Below are 7931 nucleotides of genomic sequence, written 5' to 3'. Positions count from 1 at the left end.
TAAGCAGAAGGTGTTGTTTGCCTCTTTGCGTCACTTTCCCCAAGCCCCACTGGGTCATTTGTCCACTGAGGTGCCTTGATTACTTTATGTCCTCTTCCCCCACCAAACATTAAGCTAAAATTCATGTTCATTCACATTGATTGGATTTACCCTAATATTTACTTTGAAAGGACCTGGTCAGGTTTCTAGTGCCGGAAGCCTCATGTCAGTTGGGTTTAGGCTGAGCCTGTCCTGCCTTTAGAAGTCCTAGTTCTCCTAAAGATAACTGTTATTCGTTAGGCAATTATCAGGGACTTACCCAGATAGATGTTTATCACTCTTTCAAGTAAATGTTATCTGTGGCTGGTATGGTGGCTCCATTAGGATCCAAGCTCCTGTGTTCCTGGGTCACCATCCTCAACATGAGGCTTTTACACTGAGGTCTTTGTTGGCTTCTCTAACATCTCAGCCATCCCACTCCACATCAGTGACCAGGAGTAGAAAAGACACAAGAATAGAGTAGCCTCCCTTCTGTTAAGGACACTTTCTGAAGTTATATGTGCTACTTCCTCTTAAATCCATTGTCTAGAATTTAGATGGATATACCTCTGTAGCCATGGAGGTTAAGAAATACGGTTTTTATTTTAGGTGGCCACGTGCCCTGCTAACATTTTAGAAATTGTTGCTGAGCAAGAAGGGATGATTTGGTACTAGAGATCAACTAGAAATCTCTGATGTATACCAGAATTCCAAAGAAATTCCCAACTTCCTCGTTTTATAATGTCCTTTCAACAACCAAGTTTGGGGAACTATTTATTATTTTATTTGTTTCATTTTATTATTTATTTCATTTTATTTTTTATTTAATGTTATTTCATTTTACTTCATTATTTTATTTTATACTTATTTTATTTTATTTTACTTTATATTATTATTTCCCAGCTGCTTTGAGATATAATTGACATCTAATATTGTGTAAGCTCAAGGTGTCTTATGTATTGATCTGATACACTTTATATGGCAAAATGATTACAATAGTGTTAGCTAGTACCTCCATCATGCCACATAATTAGTATTTTCCTTCTTTTTGTGGAGAAAACATTTAAGATTTATTGTTAGCAACTTCCAAGTGTATAAAACAGTGTTATTAATTATAATCGTTGAGCTATACATAGATCCTAAGAATTTACTCATCCTATAACTAGAAGTTTATAACCTTTGACCAACATCTTCCCATTTCTCCTACTCCTCACCCCTCCCTGGTAGCAAGCACTCCACTTCTGTTTCTGTGAGTCTGGCATTTTTAGATTCCACCTGTAAGTGACATTTTACAGTATTTTTCTTCTTCTGTCTGACTTCACTTTACATTATGCCCTTAAGGTCCATCCATGCCATTGTAAATGGCAGGATTTCCTTCTTTTTCGTGGTTGATTAATATTCCATCATCTCTATCATCTGTCTGTCTACCTATCTATCATCGCACATCTTCTTTATCCATACACCTTTGCACAGACACTTAGGTTGCTTCCTAGTCTTGGCTATTGTAATAATACTGCAGTGAATGTAGGAGTGCAGATATTCTTCAAGATCCTGTCTTTATCTTCTTTGGATATATACCCAGAAGGGGGATTACTGTCTGGGAACTATTTAATTCTACAATCTTGCCTTTGGGAACACAATTCTCTTAGCAAGGAACTTACCTGTCTTTCCATTGGCTGTCCCGCACCACTTACAGTACTGAGTCATGCCACCTTGGTTCAGGCACTGAAGGTCCCACTTTTCTAGTAAAATAGAGGCTCATGAGTTTGAGAAAAGAGTCTACTTTTGATGGGCTCAAAGGCTGAAGTCTTGCTGCCAAGTATTTTTTTTTTCATGTTAATTCGTACATTTCTAATTTCTGGATCTCCAGTTCACTTCTGTTTACCACAGTTTTCTCCTAAATCCTCTGCCCATGGGTGGGGAGGTTTTGCTCATTCTTTTACCTTTCCCTCCCATTTGTTCCTGGCAGATCTTCATGTTTACATTCATTTCACATACAGACATCTCTTTTTTCCCGAAATGTGCATGCTCTACTTTTCACCAGGTTTTTAACATCTTTCCTGGTGTCTACCTTCTTCTGGGTGGAGTGTCTCTTTCTCTGGATTTCGGCATCTGTTCGCACCTCTTTCTGCTTGCTAAGGAAGTCAGGTAGAAGTTTACGTGATACCTAAAAGACCAATTAGCTGTCTTATACCAGCTACACTTACTCAAGACCCATTGTGATTTCGAGCCCTGATTGCCTCCCCTAGTAAAATATGTTTTGATTACATGTAGTGCTGTTCTGCTATTTTGTTATAAATGAAAACATGATCTGGCAGCTACGTACTATTTTGATGTGTATGCTCAAAATCCCCCCAACTTCGTGAATTTCAAGGCTATCTGAAACTAAAGCCAACAAGAATATTAACCTTAATTTTAACCATGTGTCTTAGAATTAGAAATTAAAGAGAAATCTCCATCATGACTAAGTTGGTAATAAATACTACAAGATTTATCGTAAAGGATGCTTTATACGCTTCATTAATTCCTCTTGCTTGGTGCCACCGCCATGCCCTGGTCCCAGGCTTTTCATTCATCCCTCTCCTTCACTCCATATATGCAGTCATTCGCAATCATCTTTCCTTTCTCTGCAGAATCTCTTAGATTTGCCCCATTTCTCAGTTTCAGTGCCACCTCTCAGAGCCAAGTCCCTATCAAGTCCCATATAAACTATGGATAGCAGCTTCTTCACTGGTTTATCCCATACAATGCTGTCAGATTCATCGTGGCTTTCATCATCTCTTGCCTCTGATTAGGACCCTTCACTGTTGCCTTATTTCTGATCACTTCAAGTCTGGGCTCCTTAGATTGTTAACAATGAGTCTTGCTCGATAAGTCACATTTTTCTATTTTCTTCCACAGAGTAACCCACTATGTATGTCCTTCTACAACAACCTGGCTTTCTTCCCATCCTCATCTCTTTTACCCATGTTTCTGTCTTCACATCTTTGCCTACGCTCTACCCTCCCTAGAGAACCTCCTCTCCTCTGCTTCCCTGATCCACATGATGCCTTTTCTTCAGTATCCCAAAGACTGCCCATTTCCACTCATTCTGTAGTGATCTGTCCTTTATATGTACTATTTCTGACTATGATCTGTGTTTCTCTAATTACTACCAATGAATTGAAGATTGCTTTAAGGGTGTTTTATATTTGTCTTACTGGTATACCTCTTCAACTGGTCTATTTTTGTCTGTTTTTTGTTCCTAGATGGGTCTAGCTGGATGTAATTTAGTATTTAATTTTATTAAGTCCACAAAATCAGAACCACCTAAGACTCAACACATTTATTTCACATGTTTTGCTGTAATGGTCTCCTACTTGTTTTTGGATTGGTTAGGGTTTGAATCTTTCATTTCATTTGTAAAATTCTACATCGTTCTTCAATATGCCTTCGTTTCTTATCTTTATGGCCTTGTAATTTCCATACTTAAGTGAAATAGTTATGAGATGTAGATCACAGACTAAGCCCATGGGGAATGATACTAAAGGAAAGGAACATAGAAAATAAAAATGCCCTTACTGAGATCTGTGGCTATCCTCACTGGATTTAATTCACAAAACATTTTAATATCTTCAAATACACTTCTTTAGAACAAAGGATAGCTATCTGTTTGAATTTGTTCCCACCCTGACTGAGCTATTTATAATTGATTCATGTAGTCTGTTTCCCATGATACTGGATAAAATATCATGTATCCTAAGATCCATGATAAGATACTGTGTATAGCCAAACAAAAATAGTTAGTCAGTCTAAGACAAGCTAAAAGGAAGAAACTGCCAGGAAAGATGAGCTACCTTAAAACTGTGGCTCTCAAAAACTGTTTGTCTCAGCAAGAAACTAGGCCTTGAAATGGAAAGGCTCAAGTCAGCTGTTGAAGACTGGAAGTTCAGGCTTGTGTGATGGTGAGAATTGAGGCCTAAATATGGTGGTCCTAAGAATGAATGCTGGAAACACAAAGGCACATGCTGAGGGGCCCAAGGATTGTTTGGGCAGAGTTTCATATTCATCTGCTCTGATAGGGCCAGGAACCATATTTGGTCTTCCTTGTCTGCTGAGGTTGACCATTTGTCAGTGAACTAACAGGCAATAACCAAACTCATTCAGGTGGCAGACGACTTGAAGTCATGGCACTCTCTGCAGAACATAGAACAGTGTAGCAGAGCCTGAGTAGATGCTTGCCAGTCCTACATCTTCTTCCTAGGCAGGCCTAGCCTTCCTTGTAGTTAAGCTGGAGCCATACAGTTAGTTCTGGCCAATGGAATTTGTGTAAAAGTGATGTCTTCCACCCCTGGGCTTGGCCCCCCACCCCTGAGGAGATCTTTGGCTTGCTTTTTTCTCTTTGCATGCTGACTAGTCAGATGAAGAAAATTCAGCAGGAGCTTTGAATGTAGAGTATGGTAGAGCCACAAGATGGAAGGAACCTAGGTCCTGGAGTCACTGTGTAGATTGCCACCCACATAATATCGTTATTAAGCAGTGAAATGAATCCAAAATCTACTTTGATTGATTTAAGCCCCTGAGGTTTGGTATTGTTTGTTAACATTATTAGCTTGACTAACCATAAATAGTGATGTCTTTAATTCATCTCAAGATTTAGAATAGTTTTACTTAAAAAAAAATTACCTGTTTAAGAAAAAATTCTTAAAGCTACCAAATTTAATTCAGTTTAATAAATAGTTGATGAATTACTACCCATGTGCCAATAATAATAATAATAATATTTATGTAGTATACTGGGAATAACATGGTGGGCAAGGCAGAATATTTTACTAGGGAGGCAGATAAAAAAATCTACAAGTGAATAAAGAGTATCTTTATGAGTACCATGAAGAAAATAAACCACAGTAACGACCTGAAAGAGAGTGACTGGTTGGAGCCTAGCTTAGATGGATGACCAGGGAGCTTTTCTCTTTTAGAAGGGGACACCAAACTTGGGTGGAGAAAAGGCACCAGGCCATGTGGCTATCCAGGGAACAGCTATGTACACAGAAGTTAAAGCAGGTGCAGAATCCCTGGGGCAGGAACAAACTTAGTGTGTGCAAGGCAGTGGAAGACTTGTGTGACCGAAGCTTCATGAGCAAAGAAGTGAGGAAGTAAACCATGGGGATAACTGAGTCAAGGGTGCTCCAGGAAGAGGAAACAGTGAGTGAGGCCCTGGGGTGGAGACACACAGGGCATGTTGGAGGGCAGCGGTAGGCACTGTGGCAAGAGAGGAGTGAACAGAGAGGAAATGGGAGGAGACGAGGTCATAGAGGGGTAGGTGGATGGGCAAATCATGGGTAAGATCAGGACTTAGATTCAGTTTTGAGATGGAAAGCCATTGGAGAATTTTGAATAGAGGAACAGAAATCGGGAGACCAGCTAGTCTTGGGGAGATATGATGATTTTATTTTAGCCACTGGTTGGATGTTGATCCCATTCTTCTTCTGCTGCTGCTGCTGCTGCTTCTTTTTTTTTTTTTTTTTTTTTTTTTTTTTTTTTGGTCTTTTAGTAGGCTCCATGCCCAGTGTGGAACCCAATGTGGGGCTTGAACTCACAACGCTGAGATCAAGACCTGAGCTGGAATCAAGAGTTGGACACTTAACCAACTGAACCACCCAGGTGCCCCAATATTGGATGTCATTATCAAGAAGGGGAAGACAGAAAGAAATACGGGAGCAGAAATCAAAGTTCTGTTCAGTACAGATTAAACTTGAAATGCCTATTAGACATACAATTAAAGATATCAAGTAGATAGGTGGATATTTGAGTCCAGAACTGAGGAGAGGGATCAGGACCAGAGGTGGACATTTGGAGTTGTGAGCCTTGGTATGGTTTTCAAGGTCTCAGGACTAGAAGGAATCACCCAGATGGAGAAAAGAGCCAAGGTGTGGCTCTGGGGCTCTCCTCCTTACAGAAAGTAGCCCAGAGGAGAGGGAGATTGAGAAGGAGTGGCCTATGAGGTTGGATGAGAATCAGAAGAGTTTAGTGTTACAGAAGCCAAGATAAGAAAGTGTTCCAGATGAGAGAGTTCAACTGTGTCAAGTGCTGCCAAGAGTTAAGAAGGAGGAAGACAGAAAAGTGGCCCTTGGATTTGACAACATGGAGTCAGTCCCTGGTGACTGCCAGGTAGGAGCGAGTTTCAGGAGATGTGGTGCACACAGGACAATGAACAACCGTCAAGACAAATTTGCAGGAAGGAAAACAGAGAAATGTGACAATAACTGGAGGGACATGCAGTTTCAATGGGTCCAACTTTCCTTTTCCTCAGTTGATGTGATCTGTCAAAGATGCTAGGAGCTAGGAGAAGGCATCGCCTTGCACCGTGTTCGACCACTTTGTACAAAACTAATGGCTTCATGTGTTGTTTCTTTCACGTATATTTGCATTTTAAGAGGAGGAACTTTATGTTAGATGTAGTAGATAGTCTAATGTATATTGGGTATCCAGAGTGAATGAGTATTCTAGCTAGGGCTAGCCGTGTGTGTGTGTGTGTGTGTGTGTGTGTGTGTGTGTGTGTGTGTTTGTACGTACATGCATTGTCTTCAATCTGGTGAGCTGGAAATCTTCCTGACAATCTGTTAGGCATCAGGGATTTTTATCTCCAGATGGGGTGCCCCATTTTTCTTTTTGATAACCTCTTACTAATGAAGAGCCAGGGATGGGAGTTCCATTTACAAATGGTGAATCATTAGAAACAGATTTGTAGGTGGAGAAGGCTTGTCCGGCAGCAGAGCCTCACTCCTGAGGCATGCCATCAGCTCTTTGCACAAATGGGCCCTGAAGCAGATCCCTGGGAGGGGAGACAACTCATGACACATGTGCCCTCCCACACCGCTGCTCTAACCGCAAGCCTTCATCAGAAAGCCTGAGGCCAAGAGGACAAGTGCTCCATTTAGAGTTCACCTTCTAAGTCCCTGCCCCACCTCTCTTTCCTTTCTTCCTTTACAGCAATCCGGGAGACTGAACATTTCTACCCCCCCCCCCCTTTTTTAAAGATTCTATTTATTTGAGAGAGAGAGAGAGAAAGAGACCATGGGGGGAAGAGGCAGAGGGAGAGGGAGAAACAGGTGCTCTACTGAGTGCAGAGCCAAAGCAGGACTTGATCCCAGGACCCTGGGATCATGACCTGAGCTGAAGGCAGCTGCTTATCTGACTGAGCCACCCAGGTGCCCTGAGACTGAACATTTCTTTGTGTTGGTCTGCAGTTGCTAAGCTGTGGCCTGCTCTTCAGCTCCCTTGGCCTGCCTCTGAGCTTCTTTCCAGCTTGGCCTTGAGACAGCTCTCAGAGCATCCTGCTCTTAGTTCTCTGGCCAGTCTGCGAGTGGATTTGCTCCTGCTCTGAAACAGAGTACTGTTATGTAACTCAGAGAGTGGAGACACCTCCAGGACCTCTAGGCCTTCAGAACCACAGTGGAAGGCAGGCCGGGCAAGTGGACTTTGGACAAGAAAGAAGATGCGCATTCTAGAATCGATCATTGGAGTCTACCTTCCCATATCCCAGCCCCTCATCCCTCTGACATTTTAACAGATTATTTCATTATGCTCACTTCCTTCTCCTAAATGCCCATGACTTGGTCTTGCTTCCTTGTTCCTTTGCATTTGACATCCAGAAGGGTCTGGAACTTCAGCCATCCATGTACCTACTTTGTGATTTTTTTTTGGCCATATGTATGTGCCACCAGTGCTGTTTTTTTATGTAAGTTTTTCTTTAAATCAACTCATCATTTTACTTAAATATCTATTTCTTTTTTAGAAAGGCAGAGGTAGAGCATGGGCAAGCAGGAGAAGGGGCAGAGGGAAAAGGAGAGCATCTAAGGCAGGTTCTACCACCAGCACAGACTCTGACACGGGGCTTGATCTCAGGACCTTGAGACCATGACCTGAACCAA

This window comes from Mustela nivalis (genome assembly GCF_964662115.1).
Source record: "Mustela nivalis genome assembly, chromosome: 14".
Lineage (NCBI taxonomy): Eukaryota > Metazoa > Chordata > Mammalia > Carnivora > Mustelidae > Mustela > Mustela nivalis.
The sequence above is the reverse complement of the archived record's forward strand: the minus strand, read 5'-3'. Positions refer to the sequence as shown.